At 41.4% G+C, this 25,065-nt stretch overlaps 1 protein-coding gene across 3 annotated transcripts in view; it reads left to right on the plus strand.

Moving 5' to 3' along the window:
- Positions 1-25,065, plus strand: part of LOC128137068 (contactin-4) — a 351,999-nt gene that overhangs the window by 26,073 nt on the left and 300,861 nt on the right. For all 3 annotated transcript variants that reach the window (XM_052777691.1, XM_052777698.1, XM_052777690.1), the window contains exon 2: positions 14,922-14,966. The gene's annotated coding sequence lies outside the window, so the exon portion shown is untranslated. The remainder of the gene's footprint in view (positions 1-14,921; positions 14,967-25,065) is intronic.

Raw genomic sequence — 25,065 nt, forward strand, 5'->3', positions numbered from 1 at the left:
CTCCCTTTGTCACCCCAGAGCGGGGTACCCACTGCCACGTATAATGCATCATGTTACCCTATTGGGGAAAAAAAAAGCTCAGTGATTAACTGTGTGTAATACCTAACATCTAACACAGTATTCAAAATGTAATCGCTCTAATTTGCAATTGTAAATCTCCTGTTATCAATTAATTTACATTGTACAAGTAACCATCTGATTATCTTTGTGCATTGCTGTATTTACACTGCAATTTAATTGTAAATAATTAGCATGTAATTGCATGTAGTTATTTATACCTTGTAAAGAAAGTGATGTATTTATATGTAGTTAAAATAATTGCAGTTGAGAGCAAATCTTTTGACTTTCCTTCCTTTTCAATGTGTCTAACAGTTTCTGTGGCCAAAACTGCTGTTGTCTAGACAAAGTTGGGTCTCCTTTGGACGGGTTAGGTTAGCTTTCCACAAGCTTAGGCATGCGGAATTGCATTTTGCTTTTGGCCTGTGTTCATTTTCCATTTTAAAATATTTTCCCTGTCTCCTAATACTAACCTGCCCCTCCCCAAAAAGAGAACTTGTAACAGGAGAGAGTGCTGGGTCTCTCGAGTAGAAATACCAGCGCAGGTGGTGAGGAAGCAGTGAGACAGTGACCTCCGTTCTTGGCATGGATGAACGCTTTCCGTGTAGCAGCTCGAACAAAAAATATTGCCCTATTACAGTAATACCTACTAAGGGTATACTTTATGAATGCCATCAAGGGCAATGGTGGCTTTCATGTCCAGTACTAGTAATGGTAATTTTATTCCCCTCGCTGCTATCCTCACTCCCTCAGTCCTCCATTACCCCACTTAGAGTCACTCTGGTGCCAGACTTTACAGTCACAGCCCGTTTCTTGCCATCCCATCCTCCGACCTACGGCACTTGTCCTTTTAAAAGAAATACAGTGTTTTCCTAGTGTTACCGTAACAGAGGATCTCTGAGATCCCAGTAGGGATGTTCGTCCCCCCCCGATGTGTAGCAGAAAGGATACCTTGGGTATATAACAGCTCTGGGAAAAGTCTTTGCTTCGTTACGCCTGCTGCGAGATGTCTGCTGGGAAGGGTTTTGATGGAGAGGGGAGATGCCCCATGCTGCTGCTTGCTCAAGGCCGGTTCATTAGCATTTGTGTTTCTCTAATCTGAAGATCTGGGAGAATATTTGGGATTCACAAAAAAGCTTTGAGTGGCACGAAGGACGGTATTATCTCGTGGGATAGTCCGTGTCTCCTCTTGGGCTGGAGCTGCCGGGTGCCTTGGTAATGAAAGGTTTTTTCTTTGCTTTGCTGGTTAGACCCCTGGGTTTAGATTTTCTGTCTGCTCAAGGGAGGGTATCTTTTCACTTCTCATTGCTGCTTCTGCATTTAACAAAATAGCTCCCAGCCATGCCACTGTCAGATTCATATTGTCCAGAAATGTTGTGCCCTAGCAATCACCTCATTGCTGGGACTGACGCAGAAGCTCCGAGAGGTGCCCCCTCCCATTCTGCCTCCGCGAATGGTAGGTGGCATCAAAGCCGTGTTTCAACTCCAGTCTTCTTCCTCGTTTAGCATTTTCCCATCCCAACATTCTCACCCAAGTCCTGTGGAAGGCATTACAGGTGTTAACGATAACGCACCACGTAGCTTTTCAGCAGGGCTGCATGCCAGCCCCCCTCTGCAGAGCAGGTTTGCCCATGGCTCTGCCTCCCCGTGCCCAGCTGGGGGCAGTTGGGAGGGTAAAAGCACACCTGGAGGGGGGCTGGGAGGAGATGGGGCTCTGCAGGAGCTTACGAGAGAAGGTGGCCGGCAGAGAGCATCGGGCTCTGGAGAGTGGGTTGCGTGCTGGCTTTGCACCGAGGAGCAGCGCGGAGCAGAAGGGGGTCCCCAGGACCTGGCCCCCCGTGAGTTGGCAGGGGACTCTTGGTGGGGGGAGCGTTGTGGGTCCTGCTCGGGAAAGGCTTGTGCTGTCAAAAGGCTTTTGGGAATTGTAGAAGATGGTGGAATAAGACTTTTGCTTGAAGGTAGTGCCTGTCTTTCTGAGGATTAAGCGCAGGATTGGGTAAATTGCTTTGTTCAAAAAGCAGGGTTAGGCTCTATGTTTATTTGTGTCTCTGTTGAGCTCTGTTTCTCAGAATTTTGTTTTCTTAGCCCTGATATCTCCTACACAGCTCCCTTGGTAAAGCTAATGTTACTATGTTGATAATACGGCTTCCAGAAGACGTGAGCATGTACCTGGAGTTAATTACTGACTTGCTTCTTAGTGTCCTGCAGACAAGCCATCTTCATTTATATATAAGAAAGCAAGTCCTGATACAAGAATTAACAAACATAAGGTGCTGAGAGGTCTCCAGGTGTGTTGGTAGTAGTAGTTACCATTATGTCAGTCAGAGAAGCCTTGCAGCTAACGAGACTCCTGTGAAACGTTTTGCTTGCTCTTGACTTCTGGAAGGTGGTCTCTAAAATCTGCTGGTTTTCTCATGGATGTAAATAAGGATTAATAGGATTAATTTGTATTCAGAAACACCTAGGAGCTGGGCTCTCACTGACTCATTGGGGTCTACTTTAACAGTGCACTTGAAATTTATTTGCATGATGGGGTTGCGAGCCATACACAGCATATAGTGGTCAATTAAGGTCTAAAGCTGGTCAAAACCTTAGAGGTATTTTAGTTAACTCCTGCTCAAACTATAGAAAAGTGCTATGAGATGGGTATTTTCCATTGTTGAGCTGTAGTAGCAGTATACAAAGAGGATTTACTCTATGCAACATAGCTTTACAATGTTTTTCACTGGAGCTTTTGCATTGGTGATTTCTGCGCTGTGTTTTTCCAGGCTCTCCCTCCCATTGCATTTACTTGTTACTTCCTTCTCTTCTATTCTCTTACATATATTTATATTTCCATGCGGTTTAGGTTTGCGTATGAAAGGAATACTGAAAAGAAATAGGAACAGCTATCTAGGAAATTAGCTGCTAGATAGTTTTCTCCCCTGCTCCCGCCCCAATCTCTCTTAAATAGCAACTTCCAGGTACTTGGCCAAGTCCCCTGGGACTTATCAGCTGGGCAGAGCTCTGTGGATGAACAGCCAGGAGTTCTTGCCCAAAAGAAACCCCTGACTGCCCTTCCTCCTGCTTTTGAGATAGCCCAATGCTAATCATAAGCTGCTTAGCCTTTGAGGATTAAGTAATATCCTTAATGTTGTACAGATATTCTAAAGTTCATGTTATCAGTGTTCATATTCAAATGTCTAAATAGTAATGTATGGCTTCTGGAGGGGGGGAATTGGTTTTGGTCATCAAAACATGCATTAAATAGCTACAGAGTCAGGTGAAACTCGGGCAGTCCTGTGGTGTGTGATTGCAAGCAGTATGTATGTGGCTTAGTCCCTGAGCAGCCTTACCCCATGGAAATACTAGTTAAGGCATAGGTTTCAGTGTATTAGTGAGTTTATGACCTGTATAAAAATGTCAAGTCAAACAGCTGCCTACTAAATTGTTCAGCATATTGATAGAATAATGACTTTGAAGATGGAGATATTGGACTCAACTCCTTCAAGAGGAGTGGGGAGGGGAAATGAATCAGCTGCACTTGATTCCAGCTGGATCATAGCAAGACCCCTAATGTTACGTGCCACCTTTGAGCAGTAGATTCAAGTAGAATTAAAAGGAAGAGATAGGATTGATTTTGACACTGATGTGAATTTTAAATTAAGTGCATTTTTAGTAGAACTGGCTAGAAAAGCAGAAACTGAGGAAAATGGGCTTACTTGCTGAATACTTAAGCTTTTTATTTTTTCAAAAGGAAAAACTACAACTTTTTTTTTTCAGGGAAAACAAATATACTTGACAAAATCAAAACTTCTGTAAAAAGTCCATACTCCTTAAGACATTTGTAAAAAAAAAAAAAAAAAAAAAAAAAATTTGAGCTGCCTTGCTTTAATTTCTCTCAAACGCGCTTGCTAGCCAACTTTGTTGCAGTAATAATAAAGACTTCAGACAGAAAGCCAGAGCCTGATTTATATAGATGTAGCAAAACTGTTTTGTTACTTGTTTCTTTACTTCTAAGCTGCACTGGACCCAAGGCTTTAGTTAAATACATTATATAAAAGATAACAGTAATGCATGTGCAAAGGAACAAAACTTCAGTTTTGTTAAAACTTTAATTTCTGAAAGTTTCAAGTGTGTGAGTGCTTGTCTTGAAAAAGCTAAATTTCTCAGCATGTTTCATGTGGGATATATATAAAAAGATACACACGATATATTTATACCTTCTTGTGATATGTAGAAAACATATTTATACCATCTTACAGAGCTCTCATTTTTATGAAGAAGGATATTTACTGAAATGCATACATAGTTAACTTTATATTTGTGTATACCTTGAACATTAACATTTTATATTGGATGCTATGAACATCTTTTCTAATTTTCAGATTTTTCCGTATTATGGGAAAGTTGGTACTCTCCTTTTGGCTTTCAAAACATATTTTCACATCCACAATCGTGGCCCGGCAGCCACAACAAATCTGTTTTACTAATAATAAATGTTTGGTGGAACAATGTAATTAACCAACTGGCTATTTTGCTATGGAGGCTGCAGTTAAGGAAGTGGAGCTGCTGGGAGGGGATCAAATCCTGCTCCAAACTGTTCAGGTTTCCCAAGCAAATGCTGCCAGGAGCCGGGGATGCTGCGCTGCCGGATGGCTGCAGACCTCCCGTGCTGCCTCCTGCACCTCTGCTGTACTGGGCTGCAGGATGCAAGCTGGAAAAAGGTGCTGTAACTTAGAAGGATTCGAGCTACGTATCGATGAAATGGCAAAGAGCATGCGGTTTTAGAAAATAACGACCAAAAGCTTCTGGGTTTTGTCTCTCCTGAGCTCTGCTCATCCGTCTGTGTGTCTTGGCCAAGTGGCCCTTGCTGTTAACACCGCCGTGCTGCAGTGTGGTTTCCCCTCATCTGTAGGAGGGCAAAGCTTCCTCCTAGTTCTTAATCAGAAAGACATTGCATGTTTGTACTCTTCCCCCCCAAAAAGAACCCCCAAGCAAAACCCACCCACGAGTATTTTTGAAGTTCGGTTGTTTGCATTTAAAGCAAACAGCCTTTTCTTTTTACAGTTTCCTTTTTTTGAGATCCTGGATGCTTTGCCCTTATCAACAGCACTGTAACGTAGCTCTCCCGCAGCAAGCTCAGATCCCCCGAATATCAGTGGGGTCAAAATGCAATCTAGCGATGTTTTCCCACGCTCAGGACCAGGTTTGCTCTTCTAGGTGTTCTGCCTACGCGGCTGAAAATGCGGTGTGGCTGGCTGAGTCTTTTATGCTGGTTCGTGGGATTCACGGTTGCCGAGCTCCAGTTTTGACCTTCATGAACAGGATTTTGTCTGCTCTGGTGGGGTTGTTTGTGATCCTTGAGCAGGTCCGTCTGCGGCTTCCAGCCCTACTCCTTTCCTTTGATCTCCTTCCTCTACCCTGTGGGCTGCATCAGCTTAGGAGACCGTCACCCCATCAAAATGAAGCTGCTGGGAGTGTTAGCCTTTGAAAAGCATGTCACTGTTAATGTGCTCGTTTTACTGAAGTGTGGCCTTAGCTCTTGCTTGAGTTTTAGTGTCAGGTGCCAAAGGATCAAGGCAGGAGTACCTATTGCTAAGAACAGAAAAGAACTGAGCAGCTGAGAATTGAAAAATACTGGGCTTTATATTCACTGTCATTTAAAATGCTACTGTTACCAAAATGATCCAAGACCTTTTCAGCCTTCTTTCTATCTGCACTGGCTTCAATACCCATGGAAGGTGATGATGTGCTTGGCTGATGCTACATGGACCACTGACTGTGTAAACAAATCTGGCCTGCTTCTTATAACACAAATTATCTGCATGTAAAAACATAGCCTGAAGGCATGACTGTGCTCCACTAGGTCAACAATGACACAACCTAGTGCTGACATACTAATTTTTATAGCTAAATTCATTACTACTTTTAGATTACCCAGGGTGTAGGCGTACGGGCTAAGAGCTGTGTGTTTGTGTTTGGTTTTTTTTTTTCCCCTGCATCCTGTACACCTATTAATGTAGTCAAACTAATTGGGTGATTAAGACAAATAGGACTTAATAATGGAGAGGACATCGTGGCAAAATTGATGAATCTGAAATAGGGGGAAACTGTTGAACTGATCATGTTTGCAGCAGAAGACAGTGAAGGGAGGGAGAGTAATTTAGACATACATTATAAAAAAAAAAAACAAAGGGATTTTGGTAAATCCTATGCTTATTATAGTTCCTTTTTTTCTCTAATTTTCCCTGAAAATAACACCACTTATTCATGATGCTGCTGCAATAATTGAACTACTGGAAGGAGAGGAGGAAAAAAAGCTACCCATATAAATTACTACTTGAGACCTGTTCTGTTTTGACAGATGTCAAGGCTTGGTAGCTTAGCTTGTTCTACTGTTTGTATGAAAAGGGCTTGGTATCACTAGGACGCAGAGTAATAGCTTTCTCTGCTTCTGAATGTGGATAGATTACATTGCAACAGATTTTTATTTTTTTCTTTTCCCCCTAGTCATAACCTAGTGACTCTGAGAGAATAAATTGATAAAATATTCCCTAGTTCTTTTGCAGGGTGTTGCTGCAGGAGTGGGAAGTTACAGGGGAAGAGGTAGCCTGCATGCTGGATGAAAAATACTCGTGGCCTGTTACTGTTTCTGTTTAGACTTAGGAAAATCAGTTACAAAATTAGTTGAAATCTGAAGGAAGCAGTTTGCTACTGTACCTTAAGCTCCTCTGGTTTTACAGTTAGTATTTAGAGTGTGTGCAGGCTGTAGGTGATACATGTATGTGGCCTTTGCTTAAATCTCTTTCTTCAAAGTATTTTAGTCTTATTGTTCAGGATTTGCCTATTTTTATACCTTTAAAAAGAAAAGGTACCTAACTTGTGCATTAAATAGATGGCACTAAACTAAATAAATGGACTTTCTGGACCTTTGTCTTCATGTACTGCTTTCAGTTGTCACAGATGGGGGACGGTCTCATCTCTGCCCCTTGCACGGCACATGCTCCTTCGGTTTATTTCAGATACAAAGTTTTTGCTCTATTACTTCCTCCAGCCTTTCTGGTTTTGTTCATGCTCTTAGGTTTTTAGCTTGTACTCGCCTTTATTTGCTGTCTGCTGCTAGTAAATACTGAGATTTTTGGATGTATCGATTAGTTTCATCTATAAACTGATAATTTAGAAGGAACTTATCTTAGAAAACTAAAGATTGCATTTTGTTATTTATGTGCATTCATTATTCTCGCGTATTTTATGATCCTTTGGAATAAACCTCTGACTGAGACATAATTTCATGACATGGGTTTCTGATTAGTGATGGAATTGTCCTGAACAAGAAATCCTGGATGCTTTTTCTGGGGAAGTGAGATTTATTGGATGCCAGTCACTAATGACATTCTTCTGCATTTGGGAAGTTTTCATGAGGCTTTTGCTGTTGCCGTGTATAGTATCAATTTTATTATACTTGCTTTCCTTGCTGTGCACTGCTTAGAGCAGGCTGAATAAGGTAAAAAAAAAAAAAAAAAAAAAAAATTTTTGTAGTTGTCTGCTGAATATTAAGACTGCAAACTATTGGCAAGTCATGTATCAGTTTCCTATTCTGAAAATACTGTATATAAACATCTTTTTTTAGCTGGCTGTTAAGGTCAAGGTGGCTTTTGTGGGTATTGCTTCCAGCTTTCCCTAGTGGCATCCAGGACTTGCTAAATTGATTGTCTTAAAGATTGATTATGCAACAGTTCTGTTTAGTTACAATTCAGCACTTTTAAAAACAAAAGGTTTTTCTCAAGGCAGTAGAAGTAGAGGCATTTCCTTGGGATATCCACTGCATTTCCACTGAGTGCTGCTCTTCAAGTCAGTCGCTGGCTCTCCTACCTTCACCCTGGGCTGTCAGTGAGCCTCCAAGAGCAGCAGCAGCAGCATGTTAATATGTCTCTGCTGATTTTCAGAGCATTAATAAATGGAAATACAACAGTGCATGGGCTATTGAAGCTTCAGGTCCACCCCTTTGTTCCCCAATGCTTGAGAGAGCAGTGGGTTAAAAAGAATTAAAAAATGCTACTTGTTATGTTGAGGCACCCTTGAGATGAGCAGACCCACCCTGGCTGTGTGCTTCCCACACCAAACACCCTACAGTGTGTGTTTGTGGTGGCAACCTGCAAAATCCACGTGGACTTTCTAGTCCAATGTTGGAGGCTTGGTTTTTTTTGGTTTTTTTTTTTTGGTGGTGTCACTGTCATGTCTTGTGTTCATCTAACCTTGATCCATGTTGGTTGAATAGAGCAATATAAAGTTAAATATCTTATTCATACTGTTGCTTTTTATATAAAAGAATGGGGGTGAGCACCACGAGGTGTGTATTTTGTGGTTGGTGTGTACGTGTTTAACTTCAAAACCCTGTGCAGACTTCAAGTATCTCTGCACTGAGTGACCTAGTTATGTAACTTAGTAATTTTTAAAAGAAACTAACTTAGAAAGCAAAAGACCTCATTTTTTTGGAGAACATGGTGTTGAAGGAGTATGTAGGCAATCTGAAATGTCTTCTGGTTTGCAAGGACAAGGAACAAATTAAAAAAAAGGAAAACAAACAACTTAATGGTGATGGAGCTGTAGCTCTAGCAAGGATAGACTGTGGGCGTACATCCATTTTATCTTGTTGCAGAAGATTATTCCTCAACACATAAGGTCATAAAAATTTCACACTGCTGAGTATTAGAAGATAATCTTGCTAAAAGTTTAAAATGTTTTACTAGCAGTAAATATTTAAGGCCTTCATTTACAGCAATCAGGGCACTACGTGAATACATACCTTAGCTAGCAAATAAGCACTAAATTGTCACCTCAAATAAAAACTGGATGGTAAACCATGTGAAATTAACCATCAAGGTTGCTAATTATTACAAGTTGTGTACACATTAATTACTCGGTGCCTGATTTTTTTTTTTTTTTTTTTATCACTGACCTTTCTTGTTTGGTATTTTGTAATTGGTTACAAGTGATTAGAGCTATTTCTGATCGCTTAATTTTCGCTTCTGGCACTTCAATCCCAGTAAGAAAAGATTTAATATAATAGAGTGATAGGAACAAGAAATGAAGGGGAACTAATGGTCCCCTCCCTTCCCTGGTAGGTATAGCCTCTTCTGCTTGCTCTTTCATGCAAAGAATCACTCAGATTGTGACATTGAACAATATCCCTTGCGCTGTGTCCTTCAGCTGAGGCAGGCTTTTGGCCAAGTAGAAACTTGAAAAGAAAGTGCAGAAGTATTAGAAGATCCCATCTGGTTTTGTAAAGCTGCGGTGGCCTTTTTTTCAGTCACCACCAAGCGGAGCCGCTCATGGGCTGGCGATGGTTTCGAGAGCTTGTGCAACCTCTGTTCCTTGGGGAGGAGGAGTTAAGCTCAGGTCTTGTACGGCACTAGAACTACTACATGGGCTCTTGACATCTCATTAAAAATTAAGGAGGTTATAAACCTGCAGCTTACAGTGATGGTGAATAAAATGTGGTTGTTTTCTTAGTGAGGAACTGGTACAATCCAGCCCCTTCTGTTGCTTGGAAAACAAGCTGTAGTGGACTGCAAAGATGATGTTATATCTTGGTAATGAGAAAACAGATGCAAAAAACCCTGACTGTACCTGAAGTGAATTTTCCCTTTGCGTCATCAAAGCCTGACACGTTCAGTTAAAGTAACGTTTGGTAAGTGGCTGGGTTGAGGCACTACATGCAAATGAGCAAAGGATCTCTTAATCAGCAGTTTGGAGAGACTCGAGTATCACTCACGGACAATGCAAAACAATTGAATGCGTTTCATTACTTTGCATTTAAAGTAGAAAGGCGATGAACGCATCATCCTCTCTGAATGCAGTCTCCTGTAGTTATTCTGAGCTTCTTACTGATATATGGACTCTTCACCTGTATCTCTATGGGAAAACAGCTGTGAAGGAACATCTCTTTCAAACAGGTGCCTCTTCTCTGTGTACAGTCAGCAAGCAGTTGTTCTGAGCCTATTCTGGTGGAGCCGGGAAGCCCATTTTAAGTAATAGAAGACAATTTTAAGGGTTATGGAGCTTAGAGGTTCAATTTATGAACCAGCTGGTGAATCGTTTTGAGGTTTCTTTGACAATCTCTCCAAAGAATTCTGGTGTCTAAAGATTATTTTATTATCAATATGCAGTCATGCAGGTCAATGTTCTTTTCATTTGTGAAGCAAATGACATCAAACAAATGGCATTGTAAAGCCTAAAAATCCAATATAAATATGTAGTGCTCATCCCCACTTGATGAGACCAAGGTATTTTTCTACTTCAAAATAACACTGTGAAATATTTAATTTTCACTTTTTTTTTTTTGTTATAATAAACCACATGGGATCTCTATTTTGACAGCATTTTACTTTGAAGTTAAACCTATAAAGCTGTGGGAGAGCTATGATGGTGATTAGGCTTTTTGAGTTTGGTTTTTTTCCTCCATGAGATAGATTACACTTGCAAAATGCTTTTGGCTGACTCACTAAACAATGTTTAAATGTACAGGAAATGCTTCTGTGACAAATGCGTAGTGGATTTATATTTCAGATTCAGAAAACTGTGTCTTTGCCATTTAGCTCCCATAATCAATCTATTGTGTTAATAACGTTTGAATTCGCGAACAGGAGGCAAGCCAAGGATTCAAATGTTACTGAGGAAGGGCTGCACCATGTCTCAGCTGCAGCTGGTAGATGATGCTGAATCAAGGGTGGGTTCCTGTCGTGTAAGACGTATGCCTCAGCAAGGAAATGATGTGGCTGATGCTTGATACCCTCTTTGCTGGACCACTTGCTGATCATCTCTTGATGTAGGTAGTAAAACTGGGTGATATTTCAGAGTTAGTGTCCTCCGGCTTTGTTTTTGAGAAGGGAGCAGAGCCAGGTCTAGGGTAAAGCTGGGTGGGCATGGGCTTTGCTCTGAGAAATGCCCTCCAGGAGCGGGAATAGGGACAGCAATAGGAGCGGTTGCAGGAACGTCTTTTCTCACGAAGGCTGGTAGGACTGCTGGAAACAAAAATAAGCAAGAGCAGGTTCAGATGCACTTGATTATTTAATAACCTGTGTTAATAAGCCCGTAGGCTAGCAGGCTTGCGGTTCTCGCATTTCTATAGCTTGCTTGCTGTTAAGTGAAGAATATTGCGTTTACAGCAAGTGAAAGGTTCGAAGGATATCAAGTTTGTATTAGAAAACAGAAGTGGGAAAGCTCTTAAGCAGTATATAGAAGGTTTCAGATAAAGACAAATCTGCAGTCTGAGGGCTTCTGGAGTGCCTCACTTGAGACTGGAGTGAAGCAGAGAGATGCGAAGTCTCATAGTTTCTTTATTTAGGCTTTCTTAAAACCAGTAAATTTGGAAGCTAGGACAACACTAGTCTATGGTTTGGCAGGCAATACAAAACAGTGCCAGAGTAGGCTAGTTCAATAAACCTAAGCCCAGAATAGAGCTAGGGATAGTAAAAAGATGAAAAATCATCAGCAAATGAGTTGCTGCATGTTTGAAGTGACCAAGGGAAAATTTTGGTTTGGGGATTCAGAGCCTGATGCATCAGTAATGTTCCTGCCATCGACCAGGCTTGATTTCCTCCCATAAAGAAATACCATCACCCTTACTCTGCAGTCTTATCTCACATAAATACTCTGAGGAAAGATGCATTAGGAGTGTCAGTATTTGCATATTATGCTAACAAACTTCCAGGTGGGAAATGCACCTCAGCTTTCTATGGGATAGCTTCTTTCAGCTCAGTCTGCATTAGTGTGTCAATATAAACTTGGAGTGTAATGCACAGATTTGTGCTGGCAGCAGAGAGATCAGCACTTCCTCAGGCTCTTGTCAGCGCTCCCTGTTGCCAGTTCCCAAAGAACTGCCTCCACTTGAAACGTAGATTGGTGTGTGTGTGTGCAATTATACAGTATTTCTGTGAAATGAAGTGGTGCCTCTATTTTTATTTTTTATCCGTAAGTGATTTTTTCCTTGAAGCGTGTGCTGTTCCTTTACATGAAATGAGGATTGCGCAAAACTGAATTTCTTTTTAGGTTTCTTGGAAGCTATAGCTTTTGAGAACAACTGGAGTGGCAACTGGGGAGCCACATTAAAAGAGTGTTGTTGCCTTTTCCTTTGGAGACAACTTCATATCTGTGTTCTGAAGTTTTTTCAAAGCCTTCTGTTGACAAGGGATGCAGAAAATACTGAAGCTGCTAAATTCAGTTTTTAGTGTGCTGTCTTCCATAGTGTCACGTAGGGGAGAGCACCGTCTGTTTCCCTCAGTACCTGTTCCAGTCTGTTCTTCGCTTGGGATGAAGGTGTGTGTTTGAACTGATGGAAAGCTAGGGCCAAACCCTCCAGGCTATGGGAGGTTTTTTATTATTTAGCAAAATTGCTTGGGCACTGCTGAACGTTTGGGGGTAATGTAACTTAAATGCTTTAGGTTTTCAAGGCTGGAAGTCCAGGTTCACTGCTGCTTGTGAGGATAATCACATTAATTACTTTAATCACCGTCTCAAACACATGACTATGAAGAGCAATGTTCAGCCTTTTGCAGTTACTATGGGATGAAGTACTGTACTGAAAGAAAAACATTCTGAATTTGCCTATTCCATGGTTTAAGTCAGTATCGCTCTGCCAATGCAAAGTGTTTTAAGAAATTGTCCACAAAAATGTTTCTGTTGTTGGAAGCTGAAATTTCTGAAGGATTTGAGTAGGTACATGCTGCTGGTTTGATCTGTTAAGTAGACAGAAGTTATAATATAGAGGTTTTTTAACCAGTCACCTGTTCCTTCTACCCCAAAATTATTCAGTATCCAAAGCGCACAGTGGGCATATGGGAGATCAGATGTCCTGCCTGAGTGAATATCTAACCAACGTGAGCAGCTCCAACAGAAGAAAGCAGTAATAGGCTTAGCAGTAAGTGCATTTGCTGGGATTGTGGGGGAAGAGAAAAATGAAGATTTGATCCAGTCTCCCACATGAGTGCCAAAAAAAACCCACCCCAGCTCAAATATGCACACAGGCATGACAGGGATTTAAAAAAAAAAAAAACAAAACCAAAACCCCAACCAAATGCAGTTCTGAAGGTTGTGTGACAGGTGTTTTCTAAGAAACCTCTCTTCGGCTTTGGCTCTGTGCCCTATATGCCCACATAAGTTCAGGGATACTTTAGAGATGGATAGGCAAGTATAGAGAAGATCAGAATTTTCCAAGTAAAAAACTGGAGGGTTTTTTTGTCTTTTTTTTCACCAGCGACGGATGGATTTGTAGGTGTCTAAAAATATGTAGCAATGTTGGTGTTAGAGCATTTCTTAAGTTGTGCAAGTTGTTCTAAACTTTCTGTGACTGAAGTGATAAGTTGAACAGTTACAGTAAATAGAGTAATATTTTGATTGGTATGAAACCCTTCATTTCTTCTTGATGTCTAATTAGTGTAGCTCCGAATGTCAAATATTTATGCGCTCTACCCAGCGTTGTGCTCACTTCGGTGGGGCTCCATCTGGCTCTGCCTTCCCTGAAGCCTGTTTGACTATGAACGAGCTTGCCCATACTCGGTGCTGGTGCTGGATCCCACCTGTTGCCCATCAGGTCTCTTGAACTGGAAGGGAGCTCTTCCCTCCAGCAAATCTGGGTGGCAAGTAGTGCTGTGCAAAACCACAGATGAGCCAGCCTGTGACTCTTTTCACTCTCTGAGTGTAAGTCTGAAGCGCAGGCTGAGAAACGTCATACCAAGTCCTTACTGAAAGCCGCTGATTGCTTGCGAGTGGTACATACTTGTTAAATGAAGCCATAATAGGCCTGTAGACTACCAGTAAAGTAATTCCTTCACACAGAATCTCCCACAGCAGAACTGGTAAGAGCATGCGGTGTCGAAGCCTTTTGTATTCTCGGGGAGTTCAGTAGCAACTGTATTACAGACCTGAGCAGAAGCGTGGGGGTGTCTTCTGGTTGTGACTTCTTCACCTTGAGTTATAATACAACCTACAACCCTTCAGTTAGAAAATGGATGACCAATGCTTATCTTTAGGCCAAAGTGTCAGACTTTTGTGTGCCTCTCCTATCTGGGATGCGTTGATAGTACAAAAAAAGCTTATATTCCTCAGTACGTTTGCTGCATTATGGTGCTTACCCACTTCTAGTTTCATAAATGTATCTTCTGCATCTACCACGTGTATTTTGTATGTCCCATAGCCAGCTGCTGAACATGTGAAGCTATATGATTAAGAACCATGTATTGAACAGGTTTCCCATTGTTTTTCTACTTTTCAAAATTTGATTAGTGAGTAGTTTGGATGATCTAATGGTCGTACTGGAACTCCTTGGGAAATGGCTGTGCTTCAGCTCTTTCTTTGGGATTTAGGTTGGTTTGTCGTCAACTGAGAGTCGCACTGAGTGAGCAGTGATGGGGGAGAAAGCTGGAGATTTATGCCAGCTTTGGGAGACCAAGAGCATTTGAGCAGTGGGGGAAGATGGGGATTCACTGTGAGAGGCTTTAGCAGCTGAAAGGCTTTCAGCCCTTGGTGAAGTCAAAGATGAAAAAAATAAGGTTCAGGTAGTCCCACATGAAATGGCTGAACTCCTGGGTAACGTGCACACTCTGCAGCGAGCAATGGGCTGGCGAACCGTGCGTCACGGCTGGGGGCTCGCCGAGAGGGGGACCTCAGTGGAGTAGGGAGAAACTGCGAATCAAGCAGTGGAAAAATTCTATAGAGTATCTGACCAGTTTACTGCTTTTATCTTGTGGTACTTTGAAAATAGCAAACTCAAAATAATCAAAGACAGCCTCTTACTCTGCAAAATAAGTTAATGTGGATAAGAATGAATTTAATGACTTAAAATATCAGTATAACTGACCTTCCATATGAATTTCTACTTTCAGGTATTGGAAATTTGACTGAAGTCTACGTATCATGCACTGGAGAAGGTAACAACTCTTTAATACTAATTTTGATTTGTTGGTGATATTAATTTCTAGTCTTTCTTAACGTCATTGCATTGAATGTCAAAATCTTCTCTGCATTGTTTGTGCCTTAGACTAAAGAATCTGTCCCCTAGTTTCTCAGTACACTGACAGTGGGTTTTGTTTACCTGTTTAAAAGAATATATCAGAAGTCTGCATTTAAGTTCATAGGGTGTATATATTGCATTTATGCAATTCTACTTTGGGAGGCTTACAGAAAACAGGGAACAGCTTGCCTTCAGAAAACTATTTTTGTAAATGTACCATTGTTTAAAAGAATGTATATAACTTAAAGAATGAACCTTCTACAAAAGGATATTGATATCTTGTTATCAATAGTGGGTTTTGTTTTGTTTTGTTTTCTGGTTAGGCTCTTATTTTTCTTGTCAAGGGATTTTCAAAATTGGTGTTTAATTAATCATTGAATGATTGACTCTACAGTTGAATTAGCCAAAAAACCTGTGGTGCTTCTGAAACTCAAATTTTCTTAATGGCATCTCAGCTTGAATGTCCAAAGGAATCAATATTGTTAGTTGAGAGGTGGGTTTTGCCCTATATATCCTGAAATTATCTTGTGGGTTTTTTGGTGTGGTGTTTTGTTTTTTGTTTGTTGCTGGGGTTTTTTTTGTTTTTGTTTTTGTTTTCTGGAACAACATCAAGTATGAAACATACATTTAAGTGTGAAATAGTCTGCTTTTTGGAGTGCCCAGCTCTGGTCCAGTCAAGAACGGAAGGCTGTGCCTTTCTGGCTGTGCTTTCCTCTGCACCCCTACTATGTTGCTTTTGCCCTGTCCCAAAACTGCCCCGCCAAGCTTGGCTTCCATGTAGCCAATCTCCATGGATAAAATTGCTATCAAAGAACGACATACTTCTAAGTATGAATTATATTTTCTCCAAAGGAGAACAAAACCTTTTCAGAGCTTACAATGAAATACTTAAAAAATAAATGTGGTTTTCCTTCTTAGTTTTAGACATTATTGCCCTGTCTGTTCAGAAAGATTACAGATGCCTTCTGATCAAAATATTTAATTTCTTAATTCTTCTTTTCCTTGGAGTAATTCAGAATTTTCTCCTTAGTCCTGGGTGGTGTTTACAGTGAAAACTGAACTTACTGCTATAGATCAAGTAAACTATTCTTATTCAGCCTGGGCCTTCTGAAATTTGCAAAGCTATCTTTGTGTGAGGTTTTCAAAGACAGTATGATAAATTTTGTGATATATCACTTTCTAATGGTCTTAAAGGAAAAGCTTATTTCTTAATATAAAAGATAACTTTGAATAATGGACTCCTCATCCCTTTGGACAGTACTCCTAAATTAGCCTCAAAGCCCTTTCTCAGGTGAAATCTCGTTTTCAGGTTCCCCATAGTAAAAAGGAGATACTGATAGGCATTTCATTTGGAAAGTGTTTTCAATCTGCTGATGAAAAGTTCTTCTACTTCTGAAGAGTTAGGCAACCTTGATTAATTGAGCCTGAATAAGAAGTGCAGGATCAAATCTCAGGATATTATTTTTAGGCTGCAGACTTGTGTCCTGCATTCCAAATCCTTAAATGCCAGTTTGATAGCAAGTGCGAACGACTGGAGTAGACAGCTATATCCATACTAGTAATGGCTTGCAAATGCTGACACCACTGTAGACAGAAGAATGGAAATTGCTTTCTGTTTACAGAACTACATAACTATTTGGTAAACACTTCTCATTAGCAAGAATGTGATTGGAATTTGCGTTGAATGCCTCAATTCTGTGATATAACCGGTGTGGCATTTGTAGTCAAGTGGTATTTTAAAAAAGTTAAGTGTGGATACTTGGTGAATTCGAGTGCTTAAAAGTTCAGTGATGGGATGTGTCATGTTTAGGTCTGATAATGGGACCACAAGCCAGAACTGTGTTCTCGTGGGGCGGTCAGAGCAGCAATCTGATCTAAGCCTCTGAGATGTCCCGAGCAGAGAACTTGTACGAACTTTGTGTGTCTAAAACCTGCCCCTTGCTGGTGGGGCTCTTGGCCAGCAGCATACCTTGAGATCCAGCTCTGTGCTTTTAAGGAACTACGCACAGCACACTTTTTAGGGAAGTGAGGGATCACACGTGTTGTTATGCTTGACAAAAGTACACTTATGGGAACTGCAAATTCAGGTTTTATACACATTTCATTTCTAAGGGAGGGAAGGATTTTCTAACCCAGACTCCTAAGCCGCATGTGGACTTTGCTCAGCCATAAGCAAGGCATAGAGGAAGCCAAGTTTGGGGGTTTGCTTCTGGTCTGGTGAACCAAAACTGGCTGTTGTTTACCTAAGTGACTCAGTAAGTGCAGATTTGAAAGCAAACATTTGTGCATTGTAACAGTATAATTATAAAATTCTACTTTATTACCTGTCAAGCTAATTAAAACAGCTACAGGCTAACAGTCATCTTGGAAAGCTTGTAGCATCTGTGCATTGTATTCAACAACCAGGCTTACAGTGTAATTGTAATTAGAAATATTACCAGCAGACACAGTGTACAGTTGTGCTGGAGAAATGTCCCTGCCTGCATAGGAGTACTGAATGTGCTGGGTAACAGCTCTAGGAAAGGAAATGATAATGAATATGCTTTCTGCTTTATAGTCTGAATAGCAGTTAATTACGGCACGGTTTGAAACTGTAGGGTCTTTCTTCGTCCACTGGCATCCAGCACCAAAGTGGTAGCTTCCCATTTGCTCGGTGTGTGAATGATTGTGTCTTGTAGCTGTTGGCTACCTGCATCTGGAGAACTGCTGCTCGTTCCAGGTGGAAACTTGCTCAGTTGGAAGTGCTGTGGGTCAGCGTGCAAGAGGATTACTTGGATATAGGCTTACTGCATGTAAGTTTTAGATCACTCTTTTAAAGACAGTTGTTGTTTGTGATCTCCAGGCATCCCTCTGCTTCTCAAGATCCATAGAAAATAACTGTCCTCCTCCCGAGACTCCTTATTGCCAGATGCGTCTGCCACCATGTCCTCTTACTCCTTCCCTACTCCTCCTCTGAAGGTCTGCTAGGTCCTTTCCTCCTTTATTATCTCCTGGTTTCCTGCCGTGCTGGTTCTTTTCTCCCTCTCGGCACCTTCCGTGCCCCTCTGCCAGCCCTCTCTCCTTCAGCGCTTCTTTCTCTACTATTAGTTGGGTTTCTCATGCCACCAGTGCTCCCCTCTGTGTGGGAAGCCTGAACAATTAAAACTGAATCAATTGTTCTAAAGTAATTTGAAAAACTGAATTAGCAAAACTGCCATTTTACGGTGGATTTAGTGGTGTCTTTTAAAAGATGAGCAGTCTCTGCTCTCCTTGAAGTGGCACCTCAGAGTTGCTAATTTTACAGCAGAATGAAATGACAACTTTTTGATACATACAACTTGGATTATGATTAATTATTGCAGGGGCAGCATTTTGCTTGAGATTTTTCCTTTTTCTTATGTAGCAGTAATATTTAGGATGGAATACTCATGACTTGACTTTTCTTCACAAGAACATGATGAATACAAAAGCACCAATCAGATACTTGAACAAAACTTTTAACAAAGTTATGTTAAAAGTTACGGGCACCTGCCCAGATCTCTCCCTTGCGAGCAGGTTTTGGAAGATGAGCTATTACCTAAAGAGACGTGCCTCACTTCAGTGAGAGCTTTCTCTTGGAGTTGTGCAAAACTTTCAGAGTGTGTTGTCTCTCAGAATATGTGTGAAGATACGTGTTGTCTGTGTTCTCTGAGTGGGTATATGGGGCTGAAAATAATACCAACAAACATCTGGTAAGGCAGCAATGCCATTACTTATGAAATCTGATGCAAAGAATATTTCTGCGTGAAGCAAATCTGCCCTTCTGCACTTCTTTGATATTGTAAAGAGATTATTGTGGCCTTACAAGAAGGTTAAGATGTCATGAAGTTTAATATACTCTGAAAATAGTCCTGTTAAAGCCACTGTTGCTTGTGATTGATGATGCAGGTTATGATGGTAGTTTTAAATCTTGTGTTTATGTGTGCAAATTGCTATTTTCCAGCCTCTTCAAGGTTGCTAACTTTATCTTATGGTGCAGCCCATGTTTAAGGATTTCATGTTGCATTAGCCTTTGATTAAGGGGAAAGTAACTTTGATGATAAAATGCTGCTAAAAGTGGTTCTGCGGACTAGCTTGGAATAATTTATCAATCATTCGTCATGACGGAGAGCATATTTTGGACATGAGGGTCACCCTTTGAGGATTAATTTTCTGAGATAAACAGCTAATGGCTGTTGGATGATTATGGTCAAAAGCAATTATTATGGTATTTTTAAACCGTTCATTACTACAATAAAGGCTCACTAAACCAAGTAAGTTTTAAGCCATTGCTTAAATAGCTAGGTCAAGATGCATCAGCCTTGATTCAAAGGTGTTATTGAATTATAGAGTTGCTGATGCTTCCCTACCGGCTGCTCTAGCAGAGGCAGGTCCTGGCAATTGCTTTTGCCTATTTTGGCTTCCCAAATTAACTGAACTTTCTGCATCCTTTAGGTTAGCAACTACAATAGCCAGTTGGCAGTTTGAGTCCCCTGTAAATAGCAAAGTAAACATGTATTTTACAGATACTGTGAAGAACGTTTCACAGCTGGCTTATGTTTATGGGCAGGTGTCACTGTCTGCTGCTTATCCTCTGGGCTTCAAGTTTCCTTTCTCCTGCCTCCTTTTTTTAATTTCTGCAACACTGTTGTCAGGTGAGCTTAAAAGTATAGAGGAACAGTATATTTTGAGGACAATTCCTGAACTGCTAGAAGATGGAGCCTTCTCATGGATGTAAAGGTGGTAGAGTCTGCAAGCAAAAGTATGTCCGAGATAAACTACTTCTATTTAATAAAAAAGGGAGAGCTTTAAACAACAGATACAGGTAGCTGCTGTCAGAAGCACTACTTAAAAGGAATGAGAAACTGTCTTATGAAGGGATTAGTGTATTCAGAAATAAACTGCTGAATCACTGGAAGCAAGCAAGCAATACAGAGTCTAGAGGCTTTGGAAAAAATGAAACGGCTGTTGTAATTTAATTAAAATCACAGTAGGATTTGCTGTTTGAGATGGTACATCCCTCATCCCGTATCTCATGGTGGCTGGTGCCTCAAGGGATACTTAAGTGAGTGTAGAGCTCCTGAGAAATGCTGGAATGACAAGTCTGGAATGACAGGATTCTCCATTTACTCAGACATGCATTTTCCCCAACACACCTATTGAGTTGGGACTGCTGCTTGGTCGTCATGTATTTGACGCTTTTTAGCAGATTGTTAATCTGAATGGAGAGTCGTAGTTTATCCTACAAACTGGAAGAGGAACACTATATGCTTTCTTGCAGATAATCAATTGCTAACAAGATAATATTGAGGATAGCTAAATTCAATGAGATTTATTGTGTTTAGTATCTTACAAGTATTGTGGACATAGGTGGACTTCTAAAATCAAAAGCAATGTTTTGCCCCTGTATTGGTTTTGTGTGGCAAGGTTTTGGTAGCGGGGGGGGGTTACAGGGGTGGCTTCTGTAAGAAGCTGCTGGAAGCTTCCCCTGTGTTCGACAGAGCCCATATCAGCCGGCTCTAAGACGGACCCGCCGCCGGCCAAGGCCGAGCCAATCAGTGATAGTGGTAACGCCTCTGTGATAACATTTTTTAAGAAGGAAAAAGTTGGGACGGCGGTATTCGGCAGCCGGAGAGAGGAGTGAGAACATGTAAGAGAAACAACCCTGCGGACACCAAGGTCAGTGAAGAAGGAGGGGGAGGAGATGCTCCAGGCGCCGGAGCAGAGGTTCCCCTGCAGCCCGTGGTGAAGACCATGGTGAGGCAGGCTGTCCCCCTGCAGTCCATGGAGGTCCACGGTGGAGCAGATCTCCACCTGCAGCCCGGGGAGGAGCCCACGCCGGAGCAGGTGGGTTCCCGAAGGAGGCTGTGACCCCGTGGGAACCCCGTGCTGGAGCAGGCTCCTGGCAGGACCTGCGGATCTGTGGAGAGAGGAGCCCACGGAGCAGGTTTCCTGGCAGGACTTGTGACCCCGTGGGGGGCCCACGCTGGAGCAGTCTGTGCCTGAAGGACTGCACACCGTGGAAAGGACCCATGCTGGAGCAGTTTGTGAAGAACTGCAGCCCGTGGGAAGGACCCACGTTGGAGAAGTTTGTGGAGGACTGTCTCCCGTGGGTGGGACCCCACGCTGGAGCAGGAGAAGAGTGTGATGAGTCCTCCCCCTGAGGAGGATGAAGCGGCAGAAAATAACGTGTGATGAACTGACCGTAAACCCCATCCCCATCCCCCTGTGCCGCTGGGGGGTTGGTAGAGAATCCGGGAGTGAAGTTGTGCCCGGGAAGAAGGGAGGGGTGGAGGGAAGGTGTTCTGAGATTTGGTTTTATTTCTCATTACCCTACTCCGGTTGATTTGTAATAAATCAAGTTAATTTTCCCCAAACTGAGTCTGTTTTGCCCATGATGGTAATTGGTGAGTGATCTCTCCTATCCTTATCTCAACCCACAAGCTCTTTGTTATATTTTCTCTCCCCTGTCCAGCTGAGAAGGAGGGGGAGTGATAGAACGGCTCTGGTGGGCACCTGGCGTCCAGCCAGGGTTAACCCATCACAGCCCCTTTCAAAACTTCTTTTTAGGAAGCAATTTAAGGTAGAACAGTTGCTCACATTTCTAGAAAACATGGGTTTGGAAGGCTCCCTGTAGGACCTGTGCCAGTCTGAGTTATTTGAAAAAGCCTATCCGTCTCCTTGTGATTGAAGAACTATAAATTCATTCACTAATCTTAACTTGATATGTAAATTTCAGACCTGTGTCTCTGTACTCAATGTTTTGTAGTTAGCCAGGGAAAAAAGCGTTAGTAATCTGCAAAACCCTTTTCAGAGGGAGACTTTCTTCAGCTCAAGCATCTTGATCAGAATCCAGCATCAAAATGGACATGAAAGAGCTTTCTCAGGTGTGGAAGCTATAGAACACTGAATACAACTATGCAAATGCCCTGTGTGATGTGGCAAAGTTAAAAGCAGAATCCTTCTTGGGTTGAAGCAATGGCTGTCGTAATTATAAATATTGAAAGTTATTCTCTTGGGCTCTAAAATAAGGGATAGAGCAGTTAGGGGCAGCCTGCTTGAAGCTATGCAGCAAAAAGGAACAAAAGGCTGAGAAGGTAAAGAGCAGCTTTAGCAAGACAGCTGTAGAGAGCCTTCCTTCCCAAACTGTAGCACAACGACAACATATGCAATAAGCATTAAATAGGTTTGTAGAAAGGAAATTTGATCTCTTTCCTTTTAACCCAGCTTTCCCAGGTTGTGGGGTCAGACTGGAGAGAACTGGCAGGGGAGGAGGAGAGGATGGGGAGTAAAAGCAGGTTGTGCTCTGCTGTACAGATGTGCCTGGGCAGAGCATCTTCCTCGTGTGGAGTTTGCAGTTCTAGGTAGCTGTGCTTGGTCTCGGTGTGCTCAGGTATTACTTAGGATGAGTCAATAAGATGCATCAATTGTTTAAATGCTTTTATTTTTGTAGTTGACTTCTTCAGCTTTCAGTGCAGCTGGCTGGTGAGCTGGCTAAAGAGACTTTTCTTCCAAGCAAATGTTTAAAAGAAAAAAGTTTATTTCCACAAGCCCTCATTAAAAGCGAGTATCTGTTGAAAGCTTTTTCTACCTCCTGTCACCTTGTTGGCAGACTGTTGGCGATGGCTGTCTCCCAGGGCCCAGCTGTACAAAGGGAGGACGGTGGGATTTCTGGGATGCTCAGCGTGAGAGCCGTGTGTCCGGGAGGCTGAGACCCAAAGCCTGGCTGGTGACGTCCTATCTGGCTGCTTTTCACTGCTTAGGCTGTGGACCTGCAGGGTTTGGCAGCTGCAAATCAAATGGGGTTTAAGGTTTTTCTTTTAAGTATTTAAAGATGCGCTTGTGGTGTTTGAGGGGCTGAGTGGCAAGGGAACTTGAATAGCCTCCGCTCGTTTCATCGGTGACATCCATGGTGCAAATCAGAAAAGGCCTGAAACACCCGTAAAAGGAGCTCTGTGAAGGAGATGAACTCCGGTTTGAGATACGGATCAATTTTAGTCAGATTCAATTGCACCAGTTTTTGCATTTCTTGCTACAGGTGGGACAAGAGGTAGGCAATGGTCTTGACCATTACTAAAATGTCTTCTTGGCTATTAAATCTTGTGTTAATCATTTGAAATGCCTTGAATATGCCCTTAGCAATTTTCAGTAGCATCAATTAACATTTAGAAAATCAATTTCTGACTACTAGATTATTAAACATTTGCTTTAGAAATGTAAATGAGGTGTACCAACTTTGCATCTCACATGCCCCTTAACCCAAATATTCATGAGGCAAAAATTGCTAAAGTCAGCAAACACGAAGGTGTGTTTTGGTGCTGAAATCATGAAATATGAAATGATTGCTGCCAGTGTTGATACTGCACCAGTGTACTCAAGTTCTTTGCTCAGATTCATGGTGCTGGACCACTTCTACCTCTGGCTAGAAATTAGGAAATCCCAAACTAAACCAATGACTGGGTGAAACACTAGAGCCTGTCTACCCCTCGTGGTTCCTTGTGATGCACTTGATGTTTTTTCTCCTCTTTTTTTTTTCCTCCCCCAAAGATTCTATTCCCAAGAAATAAACAACTTAAACAGAAATTAAGGTGCTTCAGGAAATACATAATTAGTTAAAATTAATCTTTGCTTTACAGATTAAAATATTTAGTCTAATCTTTACTAGAACCTAATCGTGTCACCCTTTTACTGTTATCAACACAAAATATTATAAATATGATTCCGCAGGAAGGTGTTACAGCATGACTGACTTGAAAGATGTTTGCCTGGTCTGTCTGTCTTTTCCTATATTGGTCTTAGGTGCATGTTTGCGTTCCGTGCCCCAGCAAAAGCGCTTTGACAAACTGATGTACTGCTTCAAAGGATCAATCTGCCAACTGAAGGAATGAGAAATATTCCTTAGGGCACATCTTGAAGTCTACTTTGAATTTTGATTCTTAGTTTCTTTTACTTATGAGCACAGTTGAATTTAGTGTCTTTATCGAGAAGGAAAATAAGATCTTTTTGTTTTGCTTAATTCATTCAAACTGATCATTGTACCTATTTGCACCATTTTAGGAAGAGCATCTTTGCCTCCTTACTTGGAAACATGTCTTTTGTTTCAATTTCTCAAAGTCTTACCTTTTTTAAGTGATAAAACTTCCTGTATAACATGTTGCAAGTTTTTTGTTTTCATAGAATAGTTGAGTTTGGAAGGGATCTGTAGAGATGATGTAGTGCAACTGCCCTGCTCAAAGTTTTCTAGTAAAATGTTGTTATTTCAGTACTTATTGAGTGGCAGCTGTCCTCAATACACCATGTGGCATAAAGAAGGAATCAGAATATGACTCATCTTTTTGTCTCCAGTATGTAATTCCTTCTGGTCTTTTTTCATCACTTCAGCTCCCTTGCCACTTTTAGATCTTTTAGAAGTTATCACTTTAGTCTCACAGCCACTATTTTCATTCCTCTTCACATAAAACAACTCCCTTCCATCAATTCTTTCCTGTAGCACTCTTAGTATTAGGTCTGTATTTTCCTTTGTACTTCTGAGTCATTACCAGTTATGAGTATGCAGCAATGTATGGTAGTTGTCGCTGACTGTAATGTACTTATTTCAATAGCTTAACTACCCAATATTAGTATTTCCCGAATATGGAGCCATACAGCTAGTAAACTGTATTTCATGCTCTACTAAAGTTAATGGGAATTCGGATCAGCTTTGTGGTGCCCTACTTCAAAGTAGTTCAAAGATCTATTTCCTCATTTTCCTCTTAATCTTCGTTCCTCTTATTCCACAAGAATTATCACAATTCTACTGTATCACCTGCTTTGATACGTGAGATGTTATCTTCAGCACAGTCCTTGAAGTCTTTTTTTCTTCCACAGGAGGCAGATGGGAAAAACTGTTTTCATGCTGAACAGATGTGTCCTGATTTTCTTTGTTTTTGTTTAGGTTTTGCCACAGTCTGCTATCCTAGAATTAAAACACCTCTTTAGAGGCTGATGATTAGAGCTACCTCTCTTTTCCCCCTGCAAAA

This window comes from Harpia harpyja, chromosome Z (assembly GCF_026419915.1).
Source record: "Harpia harpyja isolate bHarHar1 chromosome Z, bHarHar1 primary haplotype, whole genome shotgun sequence".
Classification (NCBI taxonomy): domain Eukaryota; kingdom Metazoa; phylum Chordata; class Aves; order Accipitriformes; family Accipitridae; genus Harpia; species Harpia harpyja.